The sequence below is a fragment of the Nerophis ophidion genome, linkage group LG04 (assembly GCF_033978795.1).
Source record: "Nerophis ophidion isolate RoL-2023_Sa linkage group LG04, RoL_Noph_v1.0, whole genome shotgun sequence".
NCBI classification, from domain to species: Eukaryota; Metazoa; Chordata; class Actinopteri; order Syngnathiformes; family Syngnathidae; genus Nerophis; species Nerophis ophidion.
The window spans coordinates 62,061,361-62,089,240 of NC_084614.1; the positions used below are offsets into that span (position 1 = coordinate 62,061,361).

General features: G+C 39.2%; 2 protein-coding genes and 1 long non-coding RNA gene across 3 annotated transcripts in view; 2 read left to right on the plus strand and 1 right to left on the minus strand.

Moving 5' to 3' along the window:
* The window catches only part of LOC133551686 (fibroblast growth factor 1-like), an 819,097-nt gene that overhangs the window by 553,600 nt on the left and 237,617 nt on the right, over positions 1–27,880 (minus strand). The window lies entirely within an intron of this gene.
* Positions 1–27,880, plus strand: part of LOC133551683 (BTB/POZ domain-containing protein KCTD16-like) — a 214,704-nt gene that overhangs the window by 47,789 nt on the left and 139,035 nt on the right. The window lies entirely within an intron of this gene.
* LOC133551688 (uncharacterized) lies at positions 17,642–26,547 on the plus strand. The gene is made up of 3 exons (XR_009806551.1): positions 17,642–17,807; positions 17,927–17,987; positions 25,733–26,547. It is a non-coding gene; the product is annotated as an uncharacterized LOC133551688 (long non-coding RNA).

Consider the following 27,880-nt stretch of genomic DNA (forward strand, 5'->3'; position numbering starts at 1 on the left):
CATCCTGTCATCCGGACCAAAGGGGAATCGGACCATTCAGACTGTTATTGACGCAAAGTCCAAAAGCCAGCATCTGTGATGGTATGGGGGTGCATTAGTGCCCAAGGCATTGGTAACTTACACATCTGGGAAGGCCCTATTAAGGCTGAAAGGTACATACAGGTTTTGGAACAACATGTGGACGCCCCTGCTTATTTCAGCAAGACAGTGCCAAGCCACATTCAGCACGTGTTACAACAGCTTGGCTTCATAAAAAAAAGAGTGCGGGTACTTTCCTGGCCCGCCTGCAGTCCAAACCTGTCTCCCATCAAAAATGTGTGGAGCATTATAAAGTGTAAAATAGAACAGCGGAGACCCCCGGACTGTTGAACGACTGAAGCTCTACATAAAACAAGAATGGGAAAGAATTCCACTTTCAAAGCTTTAACAATTAGTTTCCTCAGTTCCTAAACGTTTATTGAGTGTTGTTAAAGGTAAAGGTGATGTAACACAGTGGTGAACATGCCCTTTCCCAACTACTTTGGCACGTGTTGTATCCATGAAATTCTAAGTTAATTATTATTTGCAAAAAAAAAATAACGTTTATGAGTTTGAACATCAAATATCTTGTCTTTGTAGTGCATTCAATTGAATATGGGTCGAAAAGGATTTGCAAATCATTGTATTCCGTTTATATTTACATCTAACACAATTTCCCAACTCATATTGAAACGGGGTTTGTACATCAATCGAGGAAAATAATCAAACTACATAAATAACATACTGTAAATTTGATTTTTATGTAAATTTTTTTATCTTGAGAGATTGAAAGTTAACACCAATGAGTTGACTGATTAACATTATCACATAATTTATTCAGAAAATATAATAACGACAAATAAAGATAGAATACTATTAACCACAGCATGTGTGAGTAAAAAAAACCCAACAACATTATGCATTATACATTTTCAGAATGTGCTTGTTCTATTTTTAAACAAAGAAAACAATATGAAGTTGTCTTTATTTTCAAGTTATCGTGCAGTGATTTTACCAGTCTGGCCCATTTGAGAGTAGATATTTCTCGATGTGGCCCCTGATCTAAAACAAGTTTGACACCCATACCCTAAGTGTATACTGTGCATAAAGAGCACAATGGCAACCATTGTGTCGACAAACAAATTAATGCTAACACTACTGTGAAACATATTTGAAATTGGTGACAAACAGTAGAAAAAGCAACCATTCCCCCTTTTTTTAGCAAGCTACAAAGTACAGCAATACATTGAACACAACTACACAAAACATGGCAAAAGCATGCGGACAGAAAAAATGGCAGTCAAATTAAAAAACACCTGAAATGACTGGATGTTAAACACCTGAATTCCCTTTCTTTTTTTGTCAGATATAAAAAAAAACATCCAGACCTGGTACCATCCAGCGTGTGCACCCTGTGTGCTTAATGGGGCTCACCGTAAGGTTCAGTCAGGTCGAGGCGATTGTCCACTTTATGGCCCCCGAGTCGCATCCCTGCTCTTTGCCGAGCCAGCACTTCCCTCGGCGAGCTAGTTTGCCGCCAGCATAAAAAGCAAAACTCTCGATTTAACAGGCAAATGAACAGTCAAGGTCGGTGACGTTTTGGGGACTTGGAAAAACAAGGAAGGTGACGCCAAGTTGCTGCTCTACAATTTTGCGGAAACGGCGGCGTCATAGGTAAAACTGCTGACATGGCAACTTTGCTTCAGTCTCTTAGAAAGGAACTGCACTTTTAACATGTTTTTTTTGACATCATTCACAACCCTTAAGAGTGACAAAATTACATGTTTTTGTTTCTTCGCATTCTAATTGTAATAATCGGCTCGATTGACCTGGCTAGCAAAGGTGCACAAATTGTGGAGACATCGAGGTTCCGGGTTCGATTCCTTCGAGGATGCGTTGACGTGAACACAACAAAGGTAAGATATTGAAAGATTTATTTAACAAAAAGGGAGCTCTGAACAGAAATACGGGAACTAATAAAAGGCAAACCAAAAACGCTAGTATGAAAACTAGGAAGTACAAATAGACAAACTAAAATGGCACGTAGGCACAAAAAGAACAAACAAATCATCAGTATGTAAACTGGAAAAACACAAAGGCTTATTAGCATGAGAAGCTAGCGAGAATATAAATACTTGCGTGAACGTAAACGATCAAAAATCCAGACGTACAGTTGCGTGAGAGCAAACTATGGACCCAGAAAGAAATGAACAAAGAGGCTGGCTTAAATAGGAGGGTGATTAGACAAAACAGGTGTGTGTGGACCGGGAGTAGCAGGTGGACTGATGAGTTACCATGGTGGCAGGCTAAACAGGAAATAAGCAGTCACTTGACGGAGAGTGATACAAGAATGGACAAATTAATAATATGTTTAGATCCGAGCAGCGGATCACAACACAATTCACTCTAAAAATGCATACAAAAACTGCCAACAATGCTCCATTTACATCTTGTGACCTGAATATTAACCACATATTAGCAACATCGTTATTATAAGCGTTTACGCAGATAAATTACCAAATTTTTTGTACCTTAGGCCGCACATGACTATAAGGCGCAATGCCGATGAGCGGGTCTATTCAGGTCTGTTTTCATTTCAAAAGTCACTAGGATTATAAGGTGCATTAAAGGCATCATATTATACATTGTTTTCTACATTCAAAACACTATTTTGTGATCCAAATGACATGTAATGTTTTGCATAAATTATGTTTTACAGACCATCTTCAAGTTGCTTTCAGAACGTCTCTTCACTTCCACGGTGTCTTCTCCCCGTCATGTTTGTTGTACCGGAAGTTTTTAGTGCTTCCGTAACGTGGCTACTGATAGATAGAAGTTAGAACTGTACGCTACTTTATATTAGAAATGGCAAACAGCATTTTGTTCAGGAGAGAACACACAGAAGATAATAGAAATAATAACAGAAGAAATGAACAAATAAAAAAAAAAGTTTGACAAAAACAGACTATCGTTGAATCTCAGTAAAACAAAAATAATGTTATTTGGTAACAGTAGAAAAGAAAGTCAAACACAAATACAAATAGATGGAATATAAATTGAAAGAGTAAATGTGTCAGAGTTAGTGGATGTCGGACCCCAAGATGCAGAGATGAAGGCAGGCATTGGATATGAAAACATGATTTAATTAAAACTAAACAAGAACAAACAAAAAGCACGCATGTGGGCGGAATAACAAACTAAGGGAGCTAGCACTGGGAGCTAGAAAACAAAAAGGAAATTTAACATTGAGGCTAGTGGGTAGCAAACAGAAAAACTGAAAACAGCTAATGGCTAACAAGAACAGCTTACCGCTACGACGACCAGGACAAAATGTAGCACGACAGGTAGTAGCTATAACGATGTCAGACACGACAGGAAGCAAAGACCCAAGAACGACATGGGGCAACGACAATACAAGTCTGAATGACAATTCAATGATCCAGCCACTGACACAAGACAAAGCAGGTACAAATAGGAGCGGGCTGATTGGCAAAAGGTGTGGCCAGGTGCCAATCAGCCGCAGCTGAGGAGGAACACAGCACTCAGGGAACAAGACAGGAAGCTGACATAATAAGAGCACTAGACAGGAACTAAGGACAGGAAATACTAAACACACAGAGGAAAAATTAAAACACAAACAAACTGTCAGTGGCAAGCCTGACAAAATGAAACCAAATTTCTAGGTATAATGATTGATGATAAATTCAACTGGAAATCTCATGTAAAAAATATACAACATAAAGTAGCAAGAAACATGTCAATAATGAATAAAGATAAATATGTTCTGGACCAAAAATCACTTCATATTCTCTACTGCTCACTAGTGTTACTATATCTGAGTTACTGTGTAGAGATATGGGGAAAAAATTACAAAAGTACATATTCATTCACGAACAGTGTTACAAAAAAGATCAGTTAGAATAATACATAATGTTCGATATAGAGAACATCCATCCATCCATCCATCTTCTTCCGCTTATCCGAGGTCGGAACGCCTGGGGGATCCCGAGGCGTTCCCAGGCCAGCCGGGAGACATAGTCTTCCCAATGTGTCCTGGGTCTTCCCCGTGGCCTCCTACCGGTTGGACGTGCCCCAAATACCTCCCTAGGGAGGTGTTCGGGTGGCATCCTGACCAGATGACCGAACCACCTCACCTGGCTCCTCTCGATGTGAAGGAGCAGCGGCTTTACTTTGAGTTCCTCCCGGATGGCAGAGCTTCTCACCCTATCTCTAAGGGAGAGCCCCGCCACACGGAGGAGGAAACTCATTTCGGCCGCTTGTACCCGTGATCTTATCCTTTCGGTCATGACCCAAAGCTCATGACCATAGGTGAGGATGGGAACGTAGATCGACCGGTAAATTGAGAGCTTTGCCTTCCGGCTCAGCTCCTTCTTCACCACAACGGATCGGTACAACGTCCGCATTACTGAAGACGCCGCACCGATCCGCCTGTCGATCTCACGATCCACTCTTCCCCCACTTGTGAACAAGACTCCTAGGTACTTGAACTCTTCCACTTGGGGCAGGGTCTCCTCCCCAACCCGGAGATGGCATTCCACCCTTTTCCGGGCGAGAACCATGGACTCGGACTTGGAGGTGCTGATTCTCATTCCGGTCGCTTCACACTCGGCTGCAAACCGATCCAGCGAGAGCTGAAGATCCCGGTCAGATGAAGCCATCAGGACCACATCATCTGCAAAAAGCAGAGACCTAATCCTGCGGTCACCAAACCGGAACCCCTCAACGCCTTGACTGCGCCTAGAAATTCTGTCCATACAAGTTATGAACAGAATCGGTGACAAAGGACACCCTTGGCGGAGTCCAACCCTCACTGGAAATGTGTTCGACTTACTGCCGGCAATGCGGACCAAGCTCTGGCATTGATCGTACAGGGAGCGGACCGCCACAATAAGACAGTCCGATACCCCATACTCTCTGAGTTTATAGAGAACATACAAACCCTTTATTTATTGAATCAAAGATACTGAAATTCCACGACATAGTGAAATTGCAAACAGCTAAAATTATACACAAAGCAAACTATAACCTGTTTCCCAAGAATATACAACAATTCTTCTCAACAAAAGAGGAGAAATATAATCTTTGAGAAAAGTGTAATTTAAAACATTTGTACACACGTACAACACTTAAGACCTCCAGTATATCAGTATGTGTAATTAATTTATGGGATGGATTAAGCAAAGCAATCAAACAATGTACTAATATGATCCACTTCAAGAAACTCTTCAAACTTGAAGTGTTTACAAAGTACAAAGAAGAAAAACCATAATAAATATTCTGAATTTATTCATCCATCCATTCTTTCATTCTCAAAATAAGCTTACTTATCTCACCGTATCGAATATAATTTACTTCACCAATTATTTATTTATTTATTTTTATTGTGATGACTTATGGAGTATATTGTGAATACATTGAGAACAGGAAGTGAACAAAAGTTTTGGAAACTGTTATGTAAAAGAAAAGGGGTAGGATTAAATAAGCTCTGCTTCTTCCTACTCCTTTTCGAACATGTTGAAAAGAGAAACTGGAAATTGTGATGTATCATGTTGTATGCTTGCATGTTCCAAATACACTCAAACTCAACTCAACTCAAAAGGGGAAGATGAATGTCCCACAACAAGTGGATAAAGATGAGGAAAGAGCCTGTTGACTATGGCGTGGACTCCAGTAGTGGTCACTTTTCGGGACTTATGCAGATCCCAAATACACTTTAGCAGGTACCACCAATAGGTAAGTTGGTTTTGCATAATATTGCAAAACAAAACGCCAGATAATATGTCTCCCAACTGGTACCATTTTGGGGTCCTTATACGTCCGTATGTTGAAGCACAGTACGTCTGACTACAGTAGCCGTTATCCGTCGACAATCCATCAAGCGGTGCAGCTGCGTTGCTTACCAAAGTCGTACTAAAACATTTTTGACAGACTTTTGTAATGTTCTACAGTATATTCTCAATTATATGTCAAAGTTTTGGACTTACTTGCTAGCATCATTTATTGAACAACCAGTGTTCTAAAAAATCATTTTAAAATACCATACCATACCAACTTTATTTATAAAGCCCATCACAGTTAAATAACAAAGTGCAGTACACCACAAAAGAAAGAGGCAAAGGACAGACTAAAAAATACACATTGAAAAAGCAAATCCAAATTACCCTAAGAACAATGTGTTAGATAAAAAGCAGTTGAAAAGTTAAAAACAGTAAAAAAAAGTAAAAAGTTAAAAATAATTTAGAGTAAAGTACCAATGATTTTGTTGTGAAATTTGTCCTCTGCATTTGACCCATCCCCTTGATCACCCCCTGGGAGATGAGGGGAGCAGTGGGCAGCAGCGGTGGCCGCGCCCAGGAATCATTTATGGTGATTTAACCCCCAATTCCAACCCTTGATGCCAAGTGCCAAGCAGGGAGGCAATGAGTCCCATTTTTATAGTCTTTGGTATGGCTCGGCCGGGGTTTGAACTCACAACCTACCGATCTCAGGGCGGGCATTTTAACCACTAGGCCACTGAGTAAGTTTAAAGTCTCATGCCGGGTTGAAAGCCAGTGAATAAAAATGGGTTTTAAGAAGGTTCTTAAAAATAGCCAAAGAAGGGGCCTGTCTCACATGGAGAGGGAGATCCTTCCAGAATTTGGGACCCACAACAGAGAAGGCTATGTGTACTCTGAGCTTGCAATTTGATTTGGGTATTTCCAGGATCAGCTGATCAGCTGACCTTAGGGACCGGGTGGGGGCATAGAGGTGGAGCCGCTCAGAGAATGTAATTAATTATAGTTACTCCTTACTTTACCAAAAAAGTAATTAAATTACGAATGAAATTTATAAATGGAATTAATTAATCTTCAAATATCTGGCATATACTTTTGAGAGAGGTTTAATTTGAGCGCTTTGTGTGTGTGTGTGTGTGTGTGTGTGTGTGTGTGTGTTTATGTGTTGAATCGTTTCACCGGATCGTGTTACCTTTGGTTGATAAAGAGAGTGAATGTACTTCAATGGCTGTCATACCTTTTTGTCAACAAACGGTGTATTGTTTGGATGGTAAGTTTTTCACTGTGTATCATTGATTTCTTTTTGTTCATTATTCCCATCGTTGTCACAGTCTGATGTCGCCTCTTCCTGTTTGATATCAGGTTCATTTTAGTGCGGTGCTGCTTGTTGCTCTGACCAGTAAAAAGATATGGAACTTTCTGCACTTATGTCTTGTTGTTGACATAAACCCACATCAAAAGTAGCGTGCCACGTTACAGCAAACTATTGCTAGCGGCGTTGTAGCGGATCTAAAAGTGGATTACTCGTTTTAACCACTGTTTTATATTACACTGTTATTACGAACTCTTTACTGAATGTGTGTTTTTCAGCTTATTGTGTTGTTGTGTCCAGAACAAGTCACAAAGTGAAAGTACGACACTTAACTTTTATCGATAATCTTGTGCTTACAGGTTTTGATTCCGACACATATTATTTCTCATGCACACAGATCTTTTTCTCTCACACAAAACACTTAATTTACGTCAATAATCTTTCAGGCACGGTATATTTACAAACATTTGTAAACTCTGAACCTGACCATTGAGATAAACCCCAGCTTGTGGTTAACCCAAATAGTTATTCAACAGTTTTGTTTTTTTACAATTACAAACTTTGTATATGTTGGATCTGTCTTGTCCCGTGTTCCAAACGGACGAATATTGTTGCAAATAATAATAGAGTCCTCTGCTGTGACTCCTTCAGAAGTTGTACAGTTCATCTTCACAACGATTTTATAAGTAAAACGTCCATAAAGAGTAACCTGATTATAGTGAATGATTAGTTCCAGTTTGGACAAAGTAATCAATGTTGTGAAGTGAAGTGAATTATATTTATATAGCGCTTTTCTCGAGTGACTCAAAGCGCTTTACATAGTGAAACCCGATATCTAAGTTACATTTAAACCAGTGTGGGTGGCACTGGGAGCAGGTGGGTAAAGTGTCTTGCCCAAGGACACAACGGCAGTGACTAGGATGGCGGAAGCGGGAATCGAACCTGCAACCCTCAAGTTGCTGGCACAGCCACTCTACCAACCGAGCTATGCCGCCCTGTGGTTCAGTGGTTGTATATAATCACTCTTCAGTATCTTGTATCTAGTCTGCAGTTGCTCCTTATGGAGACACTGTCCCTTCGTGTTTCGGAATATAATTACACGTTTGGGGCCAACCCCCATGGAAGAACTATGAATCAATCAAAACGCCGTTTTGGGGGATGTAATCTACGTGACGTGAGAGTATATTCCGGCCTGTAGATTGGCCAAAAATATGAATTATAATTGTTAAATAAAACCTTGGCCTTGTTTTTAATGAACACTTAGGCCTACTACACTACTGTATTTTATTGTTGGTATTTATGGTGATACCTGGAGAGCCAAGTGTAATACTGGGTGAAAAAAGTTTGAGAACCAGGGCTCTAGACATAAAAATGGCACCAAAAAGTCAGTAAGAAAGGTACACCCTGCAGTCGTCCCTAAGCCTGACATGAAATCACTTTGCATTAAAACCCATTTAAAAAGCGGTGGTCATGTGATTAGAATACCAGCGGGACGTCTGCTTCGGAGATATTCTGGGCACATCCAACTGATTTGAAACCCCCAGGCACGCCTGGGACAATCCTAAAGGGATTACCAATCCCGTCCTGGAAAATGTTTCCTGAGCCCCCAGGGAAGCTTTGGAGGCCACGGGAGTGAAAAAGGAGCGTCCGGCTGCATAATTTGCTTCTGCTGCATTTTATGCATCAAGCATTAGGTGTGCATGAGAGAATTCTTTAGTACCCATGATGCACTGCTTCTACCGTGTCAGTGGCTAAAGGACTATATAGGACTTTTATGGCCGAGACCAGTGGTGTCAAAATCAATGATGCCTGCTCTCGGAAGGCCACATGTAACAGTGAATATGCAATTTGCAAATGCGGCTGTTTTTGATTATTATATTTGTCTTAACTAAGATGACAAGCAGACTTTAAGTGTTTATTTTTGATACCAAAAAAACAAATGTTTGGTACATTAGATAATATTAAAGTGTAGAATATAAGTGCAACAACTACATTCAGCCAGAGAGTGCTATTTCATTTCCAGCCTTTTGCAGGCCACATAAATCATATGGTGGACCATGGCAAAAAGATGTGGCTGGCACCATACATAACATAACAACACCAGGGGAAGCTCCACAAACCACGTTAAACCCAGATTCGGATCAAACAAAGGTCTTAACTCATTCTCTTTCTATGCCACATCAATGTGGAATGCACTCCCAACAGGTATGAAAGTAAGTGCATCTCTATATTCCTTTAAAACCGCTCTAAAACAACACCTCCAGGCAACTTCAACCCTTTACTAATACCCTCCTCCATTCACATCCCATGTCCCCGGATTATAAATAACCTAATGTAAATAATCAAATGTACTTCTAATGTATATACTTGTTCTTATGCTATCTGAACTCACTATGTTCTCTGCTGGCTGTACATATCATACTAAGTAAGACCTACACTGTTTCAATGTCCATTTCTCTGTTGATGCAATTGTTGATGACTGAAGTACTGATATCAACCAAAGCTCCTTGTCCCACCCCCGGATTGTAAATAATCCAAATTATTCAATGTATATGCTATGATGATTAACCTGTGTGATGATTGTATTATGCTGATAGTATATATTTGTACCATGAATTGATTAAAGTGGACCCCGACTTAAACAAGTTGAAAAACTTATTCGGGTCTTACCATTTAGTGGTCAATGGTACGGAATATGTACTGAACTGTGCAATCTACTTATAAAAGTATCAATCAATCAATACATTAGTGGACCACACTAAAGTACCAGTAGAGTGGAAAAACAACTTGCCTCTATATTGAAGCTATTATCAAATATATCTGAGTTGTAACACCAAAAGACATCCAAAATATGTGAGTAAATAGATATGATCAAAATAGTATCAATCTCAGGGAACCTGGAACCCTCAAGTTGCTGGCACTGCCACTCTACCAACCAAGCTATACCGCCTAAACAGTATGTGTTCTTGTCTTACATAAGGATTGTGAATGATAAACAGCACATCTCTTGCCAATGTTTGCGTATTTCCAGTATGACTGACTTGATAATATGGTTAGAGAGCAGAAAAAATACTCAAATTGCGGAATATTTGAAATGGCTGACTTAATTTGTGGCATTTTGGGATGTTTAAACTGTATTTTAGTATACGTTGCAGATTGTAAATACAATTGTATATGGTTTAATGCAGTGGTTCTCAAATGTGGGTATGCGTACCCCTGGGGGCACTTGAAGGTACACCAAGGGATACGTGAGATTTTTTTTAAATATTCAAAAAATAGCAACAATTCAAAAATCCTTTATAAATATATTTATTGAATAATACTTCAACAAAATATGAATGTAAGTTCATAAACTGTGAAAAGAAATGCAACAAAGGAATATTCAGTGTTGACAGCTTGATTTTTTGTGGACATGTTCCATAAATATTGATGTTAAAGATTTCTTTTTTGGGGAATAAATGTTTAGAATTAAGTCCATGAATCCAGATGGATCTCTATTACAATCCCCAAAGAGGGCACTTTAAGTTGTTAATTACTTCTATGTGTAGACATTTTTATTTATAATTGAAGCACTTGTTTATTTTTCAAAAAGTTTTTAGTTATTTTTTATATATATTTTTCCAAATAGTTCAAGAAAGACCACTACAAATGAGCAATAGTTTGCACTGTTATACAATTGAATAAATCAGAAAGTGCTGTATTTTACTTCTTTATCTCTTTTTTTCAACCAAAAATGCTTTGGTCTGATTAGGGGGTACTTGAATTAAAAAAAAATTTCACAAAAAAAAGGTTGAGAACCACTGGTTTAATGAATACAATGAAACGCAATTAGGTGAATAAAGTCAACTTGTTTTTCCACTCTTCTGATACTTAAAAAACCCTGAAAGCCTTAGTGGCCACATACGTGGACAGCACCTTTTAGCTCTCATTTCCAAAATTGTGTACACTACTGAATTGGGCTCTTATGCTGTCATATAGCCACTTATACTGCTATCTGGTGGTGTCAGAAGAATATAATATACAATGGAATTTGGAAAAGAAAAAGTGTAAAAATAAAAATGTGCATGTCACTACACATGAAGTACATGTTTGTGTACTTATGGACTAAGTACGTCATATCAAAAGATGATTTTTTTAATAGTTTTTATTCTAATTAGGGTCCAACAGGCCCAAATAGCAAAGACAAATAAAAAACAAAAAACATGTACACAAACAGCTTGGGCCTTAAGACGTTGAACAGATGTGGTGGGCCATATTTGGCCCCCGGGCCTTGAGTTTGACATCAGTGATCCTAAACAAAGTAGCTCTCTTCCAGAACAATAGCTAATCAAAGCCGAGGAGATGGTTTTGCAGAGTAAACTGCCTTTGGGGGCGACAAACTGCTTGGAGATAATGAAGAGGAAGACGAAAGACCGTCATGTTGAGAGACGTTAAGAGATAAAGATGGAAATTAACACCACAGCGTGAAGACAGGAAAACGCCTCAAATTAACTTTGTTAAACACACCATGCTGCTCTTTAATGTGTTATTCTTTTACTCTACTTGCCACAGCTCAGCTGATATTGACAGGTTTTTCGTGCCTGGTTTGCTGCAGATACTGTGAGAACTGCTCTTCTTCCTAGTTTTTCAGCATGCACGGCTCAGCATGAGGACAATAAACCCACACTAATTTTAGCATACCTTGCTGCTGCGGTATAAAATGCAGGATTAAATGTATCGCCTCGCTGTGGCCAGAATGCCAAGCAGGAGACACACATTATCTGCTGTGTCTCGTTCCTGGACTGATGCAATCAAGGACAAGTCCTTTTTCACAACTTCCTTTTTCCTGTCCCATTTTAAAGTAGAAAACCAACTATCTGGTCGCGGAGCTGACTTGTACGTGCACCCCTCGCTATCCGCTGTGTCGTGATTGATACGATTCTTTTTACCTCTCAAAGAAGGCAAATACAAACAAACAGAAATGGACTCAAATGTGAGAGAACACAACCAACATTCAATCAATCAATCAATCAATGTTTATTTATATAGCCCCAAATCACAAATGTCTCAAAGGACTGCACAAATCATTACGACTACAACATCCTCGGAAGAACCCACAAAAGGGCAAGGAAAACTCACACCCAGTGGGCAGCGAGAATTCACATCCAGTGGGACGCCAGTGACAATGCTGACTATGAGAAACTTTGGAGAGGACCTCAGATGTGGGCAACCCCCCGCCCCCTCTAGGGGACCGAAAGCAATGGATGTCGAGCGGGTCTAACATGATACTGTGAAAGTTCAATCCATAGTGGCTCCAACACAGCCGCGAGAGTTCAGTTCAAGCGGATCCAAAACAGCAGCAAGAGTCCCGTCCACAGGAGACCATCTCAAGCGGAGGCGGATCAGCAGCGTAGAGATGTCCCCAACCGATACAGGCGAGCGGTCTATCCTGGGTCCCGACGAGCGGTCCATCCTGGGTCTCGACTCTGGACAGCCAGTACTTCATCCATGGTCATCGGACCGGACCCCCTACACAAGGGAGGGGGGGACATAGGAGAAAGAAAAGAAGCGGCAGATCAACTGGTCTAAAAAGGAGGTCTATTTAAAGGCTAGAGAATACAGATGAGTTTTAAGGTGAGACTTAAATGCTTCTACTGAGGTAGCATCTTGAACTGTTACCAGGAGGGCATTCCAGAGTACTGGAGCCCGAACGGAAAACGCTCTATAGCCCGCAGACTTTTTTTGGCCTCTAGGAATCACTAATAAGCCGGAGTCTTTTGAACGCAGATTTCTTGCCGGGACATATGGTACAATACAATCGGCAAGATAGGCTGGAGCTAGACCGTGTAGTATTTTATACGTAAGTAGTAAAACCTTAAAGTCACATCTTAAGTGCACAGGAAGCCAGTGCAGGTGAGCCAGTACAGGCGTAATATGATCAAACTTTCTTGTTCTTGTCAAAAGTCTATCAGCCGCATTTTGTACCAACTGTAATCTTTTAATGCTAGACATGGGGAGACCCGAAAATAATACGTTACAGTAATCCAGACGAGACGTAACAAACGCATGGATAATGATCTCGGCGTCTTTAGTGGACAAAATGGAGCGAATTTTAGCGATATTACGGAGATGAAAGAAGGCCGTTTTAGTAACGCTTTTAATGTGTGACTCAAAGGAGAGAGTTGGGTCGAAGATAATACCCAGATTTTTTACAGAGTCACCTTGTTTTATTATTTGGTTGTCAAATGTTAAAGTTGTATTATTAAATAGAGGTCGGTGTCTAGCAGGACCGATAATCAGCATTTCCGTTTTTTTGGCATTAAGTTGCAAAAAGTTAGCGGACATGCATTGTTTTAAACAAGACATGACCTGGGTGACATGTCACATAGTGTGTGAATGTGAGTGTGAATGTTGTCTGTCTATCTGTGTTGGCCCTGTGATGAGGTGATGACTTGTCCAGGGTGTACCCCGCCTTCCACCCGATTGTAGCTGAGATAGGCACTAGCGCCCCCCGCGACTCCAAAGGGAATAAGCGGTAGAAATGGACGGATGAAATTCAAGTATTTCTCTTATTTATATGTATTTATATGTATATGTATATATATATATATATATATATATATATATATATATATATATATATATATATATATATATATATATATATATATATATATATATATATATATATATATATATATATATGAAATACTTGACTTGGTGAATTCTAGCTGTAAATATACTCCTACCCTCTTAACCACGCCCCCCGACCACCCCCCACCTACCGAAATCGGAGGCCTCAAGGTTGGCAAGTATGAGATAGATAGATAGATAGATAGATGGATAAAACTTTATTAGTTCCTTCAGGAGAGTTCCTTCAGGAAAATTAAAATTCCAGCAGCAGTGTACAGAGTTGAGATCAATTTAAAAAGTAAAGAGTAAATAATGGGGGTATAAATGGAAACAAAATAGAAAAATATTACATTAAGAATAAAAATATAAAGCAACGAAGGGAGTAAAAATATAACAGTAAAATAAGAATAAAACAAGAGAAACTAGGCAGTAGTGACCATGTTATGAAAAAGTATTGCACTGTTATTGTTTTCCATCCCCTGTCATCCTAGTACCCCTTCCCCCCAGCGAGGAGTTGTACAGCCTAATGGCGTGTGGGACAAAGGAGTTTTTTAGTCCATTAGTCCTGCACTTGGGATGAAGGTCATGACACTGATAGCATTTTTGATATGTTTTGTTTACTATTTGTTTGTGTTTGTATTAGCCTTATAACACGAAAACTATTTAAAAGTGCCTTTTGTAATAATTTCATGTCAAGTCATCATTGAATGGCCCTGACATGTCGAAGGACATTGATAAATCATGTTCTTTTCAAATACCTTTATAACTGATAACAGTAGTTCAGCCGGGAAATTCAAAATTAGATTTACAGCCCCGAAATCTTGTTATTGTTTTTTTATTCCTATGCCCCGCCCTCCACCAATTGACCATTTAAAAAGTCAGTGAGTGTGTCACATCCAGGTTGCCAGTTACGCACAGCCAACTGTGTTGAGCTACTGCCACTGGTAAAGTCACTAATCATGTCAGACATTAGTAAATCTAAAATACGTTGTTACGATTCTCAACTTATTCATGAAAAAGCCAGGAAAAAAACAAGGATTTGTTTCGGGGATGCCTTGAAAGATGGAGACGATTGAAGGCAGAGAAGATTTTTTCATCTGATGCCAAACTTGCTCATTTCTTTCTTGATAGGTAAGTCAGGCATTATTACTACTTCTAATAAATGGAAATTTAAACATTTTGTATGTAAACTATATTGTCCAATACAGTCTATTATCATGTTTAACAAAGCTAGTAGGTTCGTGCAACGAATGCTTAACATGCTACCCCGAAATATATATAAATATATACCCGTTAGCCTGTATGTCGATGTGTCGTCCAACTAACAGGACATCGAAAAAATTTTAATAAATAAAACCTACGTGAATATGGGTAGTGTATGCCTGTTACATGGACACTCTTGTCAAAAATTACGTTAAAATGTTTTATTTACAATCAATGTCTGACTAGTTTTTTAAATTTATCAATATTAGTGACAGGTATTTGACGCTTACAAAAACTAAGGGTGCGATTCCGATTCTTGGGGTAATGATTCAGAATCGATTCTCGTTTCAACACAATTCTCGATTGAACATGATTGTTTATTCAAATCGATACCTACAATATGTTATTTGGTATAAAAGTGATAAAGGATCCCTTATCACTTTAATCGTTTTCAAAACAGGTTACCAAAGCTGCTGACACACTGTAAACTCGCAGCGAGTAAGTGCGCAGATGACCTAAAAACAGAGTTTTTAAAATTAATTCTTAAGAGAAAAATAATAATAATATCAAGGTAATAGTTATAATAATAATACAATAGCACTTATATTTTTATTCAATTATCGAAAATTATTGATCAATTAAAACAATGAGAGTAGCCAGATGAGGTGGTTTGGGCATCTGGTTAGGATGCCACCCGAACACCTCCCTAGGGAGGTGTTTAGGGCACGTCCAACCGGTAGGAGGCCACGGGGAAGACCCAGGACACGTTGGGAAGACTACGTCTCCCGGCTGGCCTGGGAACGCCTCGGGATCCCCAGGGAAGAGCTAGACGAAGTGGCTGGGGAAAGGAAAAATTGGGCTTCCCTACTTAGGCTGCTTCCCCCGCGACCCGACCTCGGATAAGCCGAAGAAGATGGATAGATGGGTGGATAAAACAACGGAATAAATAAGAATAGCGATTTGAATGGGAATTGCTTTGTTGCACACCCCTAAAAGGTGTCTCCCATTTCCTGGTTGCATTTACTTTTTATATGTAATCTGACTTTATTTACAATTTTTATGCATGCAATGATCATTTGCGTCATCTTTCCCCATAATAATGTGCTCTCATATATTTGCTTAGTTTGACTTCAAAAGAAGTGAGTCGCGACTTCATAATTAGGTTAAATTTTTGTTTTGGGGCAAAGCAGTAGAGCACCCTTACGCTACACTGCAAGTACGACAAGTGACTTTGGATTTGTTTTTTCTAAATCAAATCAAATCAAGGTTTATTTGTATAGCACTTAACATGCACAAGCAGGTGGCAAACACAAAGTGCTGTACAAAATAAAATGAAAAATAAAAATTGAAGAAGAGAAGAAAACATACACGCACGCACGCACAGCACTATTGACAATAACAAATGAAAAACAAAGCAAAACATGACCTGTCACTGAGGATTTGAGGAGAAACGTCACGTCTGCGAATTTCGCGAGTCGGATGTTGCTTTTTTTGGGGCTCGTTTCTGAACGTGGGGTTGCTTATTTGGTCTTGCTTTTCTGTCCCCTACAATAAAATAAAACACGAGTGAGGCAGTGTGTCCTTTTCTACACAACATGTCTGACCGTCGACTTGGCACGCCGCCAAACACTCTTTCAAATGACGCATGTACAACTACTTCAGAGCCCAGATAAACAGAAAAACTTCATGAAAAAAAAAAAATATATATATATATATGTATATATATATATATATCCATCCATCCATTTTCTACCGTGGACCCCAACTTAAACAAGTTGAAAAACTTATTCGGGTGTTACCATTTAGTGGTCAATTGTACGGCATATGTACTGAACTGTGCAATCTACTAATAAAAGTTTCAATCAATCAATCAAAAAGCTGCATTTGAGCGGTAGGCGGGGTACACCCTGGACAAGTCGCCACCTCATCACAGGGCCAACACAGATAGACAGACAACATTCACACTCACACACTAAGAACTATTTTTAGTGTTGCCAATCAACTTATCCCCAGGTGCATGTTTTTGGAGGTAGGAGGAAGCCGGAGTACCCGGAGGGTTTCATTTATATATATATATATATATATACATCGAGAGGAGCCAGATGAGGTGGTTCGGGCATCTGATCAGGATGCCACCCGAACGCCTCCCTAGGGAGGTGTTTAGGGCACGTCCAACCGGTAGGAGGCCACGGGGAAGACCCAGGACACGTTGGGAAGACTATGTCTCCCGGTTGGCCTGGGAACGCCTCGGGATCCCCCGGGAAGAGCTAGACGAAGTGGCTGGGGAGAGGGAAGTCTGGGTTTCCCTGCTTAGGCTGTTGCCCCCGCGACCCGACCTCGGATAAGCGGAAGATGATGGATGGATGGATGGATATATATATATATATATATATATATATATATATATATATATATATATATATATATATATATGCCGAAATATATATATTTCGGCAGAAAATGGATGGATGCATATATATATATATATATATATATATATATATATATATATATATATATATATGTATATATATATATATATGTATATATATATATATATCAAGGGCGTAGAATTGGGTAGGGAGGCTAGGGACACATCCCTACCAATATCCAGCCGCTACTGTGTAGTCACTATCTATACAACCGCTGCCCGTAATGTTTAGTCAATGATTATGGCACAGAAAGGGTTAAATGTCGGTGTCTGCTAGATGTCCCGCCTCTAACCTAAATATCGCTTTCTGATTGGTTGCCGGTTTCATGCTAACTTACGTGTGATTGGCTGTCCCCGCTGTCACTCCTTCTGCTTGTAAAAGCTAGCCTACATGCTAGTTGCTAGCGAAGGGACGAGAGGCGGTGCAACTGTCAGTGTAAGTTGTCAACATGTTCGGCATTTGTTGTTCCTGGCACACAGTAGCTAGATGGATTTTAATATCAGTGGTGTGATTTACATTGTGTTTGTGTCTGTTTGCGTGCGTGTGTGCTGTAGGTTTTGAAGGATGTGAATGAAAAGAAAACTGGATATAAGAGACTTCTTTAGGAGTCAAACTGTAAGTTACTTCAAGGGTGTATAGAGGCTCAACCATATTGAATAATTAAACAATATATCACTCCAGTCACGCCCCTTAGAGTGCTATAATTAGCATATACCATGGACTAGAGTGATATATTGCTTTTATAAAACGGTTACCAATAAAGGCAATATGAAATAGGAATAATCAATCAATTTAATGTAGTTTTATTCAACCAGAAATACATACTATCCAATAAAATAGCCTCACTGTGGAAAAAATAGTCCCACCTATCCAGACGTCAGCTCCAAATTAGCACTGCATCTCGTCTTTTCCTCCGCTTTTTTTCAGGTGAAAGTCAATGCTCAGTCCCCTCTACCATTGTTAACCCTCCCCGGAGGTGAAAGTTAACCTTTAACATGTGAATTCAACTACTTTAGTCCGTTTTTTAACATCGTAAAAACATCAGCTGTCTTTTTCTACAATAGTCTAAAACAGTCCGTTGTCATGGATACATGACAACAACTTCCATTCATACCAGTCATACGTGCCTGAGGCGGAGTGATAGCCTCCGCTGTTATAAGGCTTTAGAATAGCAACCGTGCTCAATATTTAAACCACGGTTAACAGCCAATCAGATCGCCGGATTTCACCTTTCTGTTTTATTTTTTAAATTATTTTTTACTTTCATGTAACATATTTATAGTACAAAAGCAGCAATAGAAAGAAGTAGATGAATGGAAAAATTATGAGTGATTTAAACACAAGTTGGGGAAAAGATTGTTACAGTTCATTTATGTTTATTTACAATGTTGTATTGCATGAATGTATTTCTGATGTTGTTGATGGACAGTAGGCTATGTTAATTGACAGTATGATGCACAGTTGCACTACAGTCCTACACTAAAGAGTAAAGATGAGAACTCTTCGAAGTTGTCTCCTTTGCTTTCATTTTAGGTACTTTACCCTATATCATCTGCATGACATGAAATTATGATTGCTAATGTAAGAAGAAAAAAAGTAAACTTTCAGAGCGCTGCCTTGGAGCACTTTTGTGTCCCCACCAATCTCAAAATCAAACCTACTCCCTTTGGTGGAAAAAAGAGAAATTAGAAAATATAATCCTTTTTTTAAGTTTACAATTCAGCAAGTTTTATGAAGCATAATTGTAAGCACACTGCCACAAAACACAAACTGCTAGCCTCCGATGTTATGAACATTTTTTACAGTTGCGTTGTATTGAAAATGAGGGAATAGCAAAACATTTATTCCTTTATATATATATATATATATATATATATATATATATATATATATATATATATATATATATATATATATATATATATTAGAAATTGTCATGATCAGGCAGCTCTGCCGCCACCAAACTTCTTTTTGTTGCAGTGCCCTGCAGATCTGATATTAATTTCCTCCTGACTACTTATGCTCTCCAGTACCTTTATTCAGTGTCAGTAAATTGCCTGATGTTTCACCCTTCCAGTTGTGTACATCACCTCTGCTTTGGCTCCATTCACACTTTTTGTTCCCTTTGACTGCTGTTAATTATTATTCTCTCTGCGCATTTTTTTTGGTCACACCTTTTCGTCACGCCTTTTTGAGTTTTCTTTTTGTTATTTTTTCCCCCTTTATTTTTCTGCTTCGGGTCGAGGTGCTACTCCGGCTAAGCCGATCCTGACAGAAATAGTTATTTATTTACGTAGCTTGTCACACATGATTCAGTGTTGTTGATCATCACGGTGAATCTCTGCATGAATTAATCATGTGATGCAAAACGAGTTAATTTGTTATTGTTGACTGTGTATACTTTTGCCTGCTGGGCTTCTTCTGAGCTTGTTTTCATAGAGCCGGCAAAACTTGAGTATCTACTGTATTATTTTTAGCAAATTTATTTTTATTATATATATACATATATTCTGTATTTGCACATAATGCTGTCTTTTGCCAGCTTGATTCCCAGCCAGTGCCCCCCAGCACTCAGTCATTAGAGATGTCCAGTGTTGATGCCAGGCATGGATAAATAGGGGGGTTGCGTCAAAAAGGGCATCCGCTGTGAAAACTGTGCCAAATTAAATATGGGATAGACTTGCTGTGGTGAACCCTGAGAAGGAATGCCGACGGCCAAAACAAATGAATATATATTTATTAGATTTTTCTCAAATAATTCAATAAAATTTCAATTGTAGATACAATGCATATTTATATACATATATACATACATACATACAGTATATACATATCATTAAAGTGTCAACCTGTTTTTTTCTCTCTTTTGACTCCCGGGCAGCGGGGCCTAATGAGGCAGCCCACCTCGCTTAAATCCGTCTCACATCCTCGCCGCACTTCCCATTTTACAGTCTTCTGAGCGACTCGTACGCACGCTGAGTTAGGCGGCATATTTATCTTGTGTACGTTTAATAGCGGGGCGCTTTCTCTCCTGTGCGGCTAACTCCGCTCCCTTTGCTCATACCTGCGGAAAATGAAAATCTGGCTAATGTGCTGACAGTGCATCACGGGTACGAGATCTTTGACATTAGGCGGCCAGTTCTTTCTCCGGACAGAGAAAGAACCACGGAGATAAAGACGAAACACTGAAACGAAATAATAACAAGAGAGAGCAGAATCCCAGCAGCTCTTGCCGCGAGAGGAAACAAAAAGTAAAATGGGCAGATACAGAGAGGACGGACGGAAATAGACAAGAGGCCTGGAGCAGTGGAAAAAAAGCCCGGTCCACTCCACTTGTTGTCATTAGAGGGATACAAAGGGAAGCGGAGAGCTACAGTATGGATGAGGGTTAATAAGAGAAAAGACTAGAGGCTATGAAAATACCACTCAGGAGTAGGAGCATAAAAATAAAAAGCAGTACATTAGTAACATTTGTAACAAATGTCCTGTCCAGCTTCTCGGGCAAATCATATAGTTGATGTAGATGCCCACATCGGCTGTACAAATTTACTTTACGAAAAAGAAGAGTTAGATACTTATCTTGTGGCCTTATTTGTATTTGACTTTTTTAAACATATTTATATCATTTTTTGATGCAGCCGGGCCGAAAAGGGAGGGGACACACTGCAAAAATCAAATCAACTTTATTTATAAAGCACATTTAAAATTTACCACAGTGGTAGCCAAAGTGCTGTACAATGGGCAGGTTAAAAGATAATACGAGGACCGAGCAAACAACACAACACAAACAGAACATGATCAAAAATAAATAAATAAAACATAAAAACATAAAAACAGGTTCACAGCAGGTTTATAATGGGGCGCCATTGCAGGATGGATATCACTTAGTGTTAAAAGCCAAGGAATAAAAGTATGTTTTTAAGAGAGATTTAAAAAAAGGAAGAGAGGAGGCTTGTCTAACACTCAGAGGTAGGTTGTTCCAGAACTTGGGAGCAGCAGCGGCGAAAGCTCTGTCACCTCTAAGCTTCAGCCTTGTGTCAGGGACAGTCAGTAGCAGCTGATCGGCTAATCTTAGGGATCGGGTGGGGCAGTAAGGGTGAAGGAGGTCAGAGAGATATGTTGGCGCGAGGTTGTTTAGACATTTAAAAACAAATAGGAGGAGTTTAAAATTGATTCGGTAACGCACAGGGAGCCAGTGAAGGGACGCTAATATAGGGGTGATGTGCTCACAGCTGCGGGTCTGTGTTAGCAGACGAGCAGCAGAGTTCTGCATGAGCTGCAGGCGGGCGAGGGCGGCCTGGCTAATGCCGACATACAGGGCATTGCAGTAGTGTAAACGATTCGAGATAAAGGCGTGAATTAATTTCTTGAGACCATGTCCTGACAGAAGCGGCTTCACTTTCGCTATTTGGCGTAATTGATAAAAGCTTTTTTGAACGACACTGCTGATTTGTTTTTCGAATTTAAAATCTGAGTCGAACTTTACCCCCAGGTTTGTGACACAGTCGCTGAGATACGGAGTCAGAGTGCCAGGGTCAACGTTGGGGGAGGGAGAGCGACTTGGACCGAACAACATAACTTCTGTTTTGTCTTCATTTAGACTCAGGAAGTTAGCTGAAAGCCAGGCTTTGATGTCGTGCAGGCAGTCAATGAGATGTTGAACTGTGTTGTTTTGTGCCATGGGAAAATAGATCTGGCAATCATCGGCATAAAAATTAAATGCAATACCGTACTTCCTAAAAATAGAACGAAGGGGGAGAAGGTAAAGCGCAAATAAGATTAGGGCAAGGATTGACAATGTTCAAAAACAAGAAAAAAACAAACAAAAATTAGGGGTATTTTATTTCAACTAAGCAAAATTATCTGCCAATAGAACAAGAAAATTTGGCTTGTCAAGACTTTCCAAAACAAGTAAAATTAGCTACCCTCAATGAACCCCAAAATACCTTAAAATAAGTATATTTTCACTAATAACAAGTGCACTACTATATGAGTACGTCTTTTCGATTGTTTCATTGAAACTCTCCAAGGTTCTCATAGTCATCATTGTCACCGACGTCCCACAGAGTGTGAGTTTTCCTTGCCCTTATGTGGGCCTACCAAGGATGTCGTAGTGGTGTGTGCAACCCTTTGAGACACTAGGGCTATATAAGTAAACATTGATTGATTGATTGATTGATTGATTGAAAATAAAACAGCAAAGTCCATTTGGCTGTCAACTGTTTTAATATGAGACACAATTGTGTCACAGTCATAATTTTTTTCTTTCATGCTTGAAATAGGAAATTATTACTTAAAAAAGATAGTTTTATACTTGTGAGTGTTGATGACACAGCTTTGCAACAGTTGATATTCTAGTTTCAAGCATGTTTTACTCAATATAGGTCATCAAATCTAAGAATAGTAATATCTTACTGAGATCATTTAGGACTAAAACCCTTAAAACAAGTAAAACCCTCTAACATAAAATCTGCTTAGCGAGAAGAATTATCTTATCAGACAGGAAATAAGCAAAAATCACACTTATTTGAGATATTTAATCTTACTTAGATTTCAGTTTTTGCAGTGAAAGAGAAATAAAAAGGAAGACAGAGGGGGAGAAGAGAGAGAGAGACAAAAACCACAAAAATAATAATAACAACAACAACAATAGAACAACAATGATTGGGAACAATGGGCAACATTCTAAAAAAAAAAAAAGCATTTCCCCTTTAAACTGGAAAACCTCCGAAACAAGCAAGTAATCCAAGACCAGTATTTGTCGTGTAAACACTCATAAAACATGCGAGAAACCGCGTTAACAGTGAGCCCTGCAAAGCAAATTCTTCAAGGACTGTATTATTTATCTACCACAAAAGAGTTACTCTTCATTTACTCACATTTTCACGTTGACAGTGAGCATCAAAGTCTCCCTTTTACTTTGATACCTAGACGATCCATGTCGACCTTGGACCTGCGGAGAAAAGTGGTACTCAATTTGGATAACTCTGTTTTGCCAAGCCTTTCTAAGAGATTACATAAAATAACAACACGGGAAAAAAATTACAAACCCACGACATTGAAAGACTCCATCCAAATGTCCTCTCCCTTCCTGCACAAGTTGCATTGTTAATATCTTCCAATACACTTTGTGTTAGGTTTTACATTGCAACATATTGTACTTGGATCCCTTTAGAATACTGATAACAAGGAACATTGTACTCAACAAGCATTGTATCTGCACCATGCATTACAGACCTCATTAATATAATCCTCAATAATCTCCCCCAGCAGCAGCAGCAGCACAGTTGTCTTAAATGCACAAATTCAAACACACAGGTGACAATATGTTTTCCCTTTATCATATTCTGAAAAATGATAAAGGAAGGGTTGTATGGTATACCGGTATAGTACCGCGATACTAATGAATCATATTCGGTACTAAACCGCCTTTAAAAAGTATCAGTCCTCTCCCTTTTTTTTCCTAATGTCGTGACATTGCTGTTTTTACGAGCAGGGGAGCATGTACGGCAACGCACAATCACAGAGCACTTACAAGCAGACATAGTGTGGAGACAGAAATGGAAGAACGGATGTAGTGTGGTTTGAAAACTAACGATAAAGGTGAAGTTATAACTAGAGATGTCCGATAATGGCTTTTTTGCCAATATCCGATTTACCGATATTGTCCAAGTCTTAATTACCGATACCAATATAAACTGAACCGATATATACAGTCGTGGAATTAACACATTATTATGCCTCATTTTGTTGTGATGCCCCGCTGGTTGCATTAAACAATGTAACAAGGTTTTCCAAAATAAATCACCTCAAGTTATGGAAAAAAATGCCAACAAAGTCACAAAGTGCATTTTTTTTAAAACATGCCTCAAAACAGCAGCTTGGAATTTGGGACGGGGTTTTGGGGTAGGGGTTAGCTAGCGTCCCGGAAGAGTTAGTGCTGCAATGGTTTCTAGGTATTTGTTCTGTTGTGTTTATGTTGTGTTACGGTGCAGATGTTCTCCCAAAATGTGTTTGTCATTGTTGTTTGGTGTGGGTTCACAGTGTGGAGCATATTTGTAACAGTGTTAAAGTTGTTTATACTGCCACCCTAAGTGTGACCTGTATGGCTGTTGACCAAGTATGCGCGACATTCACTTGTGTGAGTGTGAAAAGCTGTAGATATTATGTGACTGGGCCGGCACACAAAAGCAGTGCCTTTAAGGTTTATTGCCGCTCTGTTCTTCTCCCTACGTCTGTGTACTTAGCAGCGTTTTAAAAAGTCATAAATATTACTGTTTTTTTTAACCAAAACCGATGATTTTGAAACTGATACCGATAATTTCCAATATTACATTTTAAAGAATTTATCGGCCAATAATATCGGACATCTCTAGTTATAACACTGAAACGCCCTCAGGAAGAGGTGATTTAAGACATGGAAAGATAGCTAGCCACTAAAGTCCATCCGCAGTCCGCAGTGTTGTAGCTACTTCTAAATCACTAATCCTCGTCTCCATGGCGACAAATAAAGTAAGTTTCTTACAAGTATCATCCCTGCAGGACGAGGAATAGCTAAACATGCTTCTCTACACACCGTAGTTCACCGGCGCCACAATGTAAACAAACTCCGTGGGTAGATCTACCCCTGACATCCACTGTAATGATACCAAGTACAGGGGCGTATCTAGTCGATACTACTATGATTATATCGATATTCTTTAGCATCACCGAATGTTTATTCCTTTTTAAAAAATGTATATTATGTTTATAAACTCAGGAAATATGTCACTTAGACTTAAACTTAGACTTCCTTTTTATTGTCATTCAAATTTGAACTTTACAGCACAGATAAGAACGACATTTTGTTACAAAAGCTCATGGTAGTGCAGGATAAAAAAAAGCAATAAGGTGCATATATAATTAAATAAATATATATGAATAATAGATAAATGTATATATAAATAAATACATACAAATATGTATAAATAAATAAACAAATTACTGTACAGATAATTATATTGCACTTTTTCACATGCTTCCACGTTTATGGATGTATGTTATATTGTCTTTTTTATTCCAGCGATGTGATTCAATGCCAGTAGTGCGTAAATGTGTTCACGTGTAGTATTTCTCCAGCAATGGTCATGTGGTGACATCAATTATGATATTTTGAGAGGTAATCATTAAAGTCGGACATCACTGAAGGCCAAGGCGGGAAAACGCACAACCCGCCACTGTAACAATACACGATATTGCCGTTATTCGCAACTCTGACAAACAAGTTGGTAGGAAACAAGAGCCAGATTAGTAATCAGAATTTTCCTTGCTCATTTCTGTTTTTATTTGCACACCATATTTACTCTCCCTTTCGTCCACAGCATGGAGTGCAGCTGGCGCAGGGCAGAAGCACACACCTGAGGTTGATTAGCCTATTTAACCTCGGTGCTGACGGCCTGTGAGCGCCGGAACTTTGTGGTCACCGCTGTAGCTATTCGCATGCGTCCTATTTCATCTCACTAGCAAACTCTTGTTTATCTCGTGCATCTCACAGGTTTGCCTGCAATACCTAGCCTTGTCTAGCGCCTTTAGTTTTACATTCAGTTTATCTGTTTCACTTCTTTCATGAAGTATTTTTTCCTAGCCTTGTCTAGCGTTTTTATTTAGTACTTTGCTCCTCTGTTTTACATTTTCTCAGTTAGTATTATTCCTAGCCTTGTCTAGCGCTTTTTGTTTAGTTTTGGTAATCTATCATTGTAGTTTTTTTTTTAATGGTGTGTTTTTGTGCTTCCACCATCGCCTTTAGTTTTGGCTACATCCTCCTTCCGCCAAAATAAAGGAAGAACATTTCTCTACTAACCAAAATGTCTCTGCATCCTTGGGATCCACTCTACCAGTCCCTAACAGGCTCTTTGAAGTGAACGACAAGAGCCGGCTCCCGATCAAATGTGTTTTTTTTTTGTTTGTTTTTTAAAACCAATCAGCTGGATGCTGCTATTTCTTTTTGTTTTGCACATTTTAAGTTGTATTTTGTTGAGTGATGTTTATGTAAGGACTGGTGGGTATCGAGGTGCCGGGTTCGATTCCCTCGAGGATGCGTTAACGTGAACACAACAAAGGTAAGATATTAAAAGATTTATTTAACAAAAAGAGAGCTCTGAACAGAAATACTGGAGCTAATAAAAAGGCAAACCAAAAACGCTAGTATGAAAACTAGGAAATACAAACAGAAAACTAGAATTGGCATGAAAGCACAAAAATAATTAGCATGTGAGCTAAGAAAAGGCAGGTGGCTTAGCATATGAGCTAGCGAGAATAAACGTACCGAGAAGAGCAGTCCTCACTTGTTGCATGTGAGCAACTCTTATGGACCCAGACTGAACAAGGAAAAGAGGAAGGCTTATATAGGGAGTAATCAAGTAGAACCAGGTGTGTGTAGAAAACAAGGAGCAGGTGAAATCAATGTGTAACCATGGTAATGGACTAAACAGGAAGTAAGTGGGTCAGAAAGAGAATGAAACAAAGATGGCAAAATAAACATGTGAAGATCCGAGTCACGGATCGCAACAGTTTAGATGAGTTAGTTTTTTGGGGTCTTTTATTTAAATTCAATGTTTGTGAATATTAGGTCATGGAGTGTTTTTTAAGAAAGCCATATACATAGACTTAGACTTACACTAAATTGTATTGATCCGCAAGGGGAATTGTTCCACACAGTAGCTCAGTTTTAAAGGATGGAAAGGGTAAGGATGCTATAGCATACTTGCCAACCATCCCGGATTTTCCGGGAGACTCCCGAAATTCAGCGCCTCTCCCGAAAACCTCCCGGAAGAAATTTTCTCCCGAAATTCAGTGGAGCTGGAGGCCACGCCCTCTCGAGCTCCATGCGGACCTGAGTGGGGACGGCCTGTTTTCACGCCCGCTTTCCCACTATATAAACAGCTTGCCTGCCCAATCACGTTACAACATCTACGGATTTGAATAAAAAACTGCACCACAAGGAGACGAAGCAGAAGAACGAGAAAGTTACAGCCATGGCGACGCCGTCTGAAATAGAGTTATTCTATGTTGTCTGTCTCCATCTCCTGGTGAATGTTGGCTATAGCGTTATGGGATTGCTTTTTGATTGGCCAACGATTTATGTGGTGTTGCGCACCTGACGACAAGTGACTCTCGCCAGTGCGCAAATGGCAGAACAAAGGTTACTCAAATAGTGAAAGGTAAGTGTTGTTGGTTTTATTTTAGTAACCAGCAAGCACAGTACAGTTAGTAGAACAACTGCGTTTTTATCACTCTGTATTTGATAGGTGCCGTCTGAAATTCAACTATTTCTTTTATTTATATTTATAATAAAATAAATATATAGCTAGAATTCACTGAAAGTCAAGTATTTCATACATATATATATATATATATATATATATGTATATATATATATATATATATATATATATATATATATATATATATATGAAATACTCGAGTTGGTGAATTATACCCCCCTCTTAACCACGCCCTCCACCCCAACC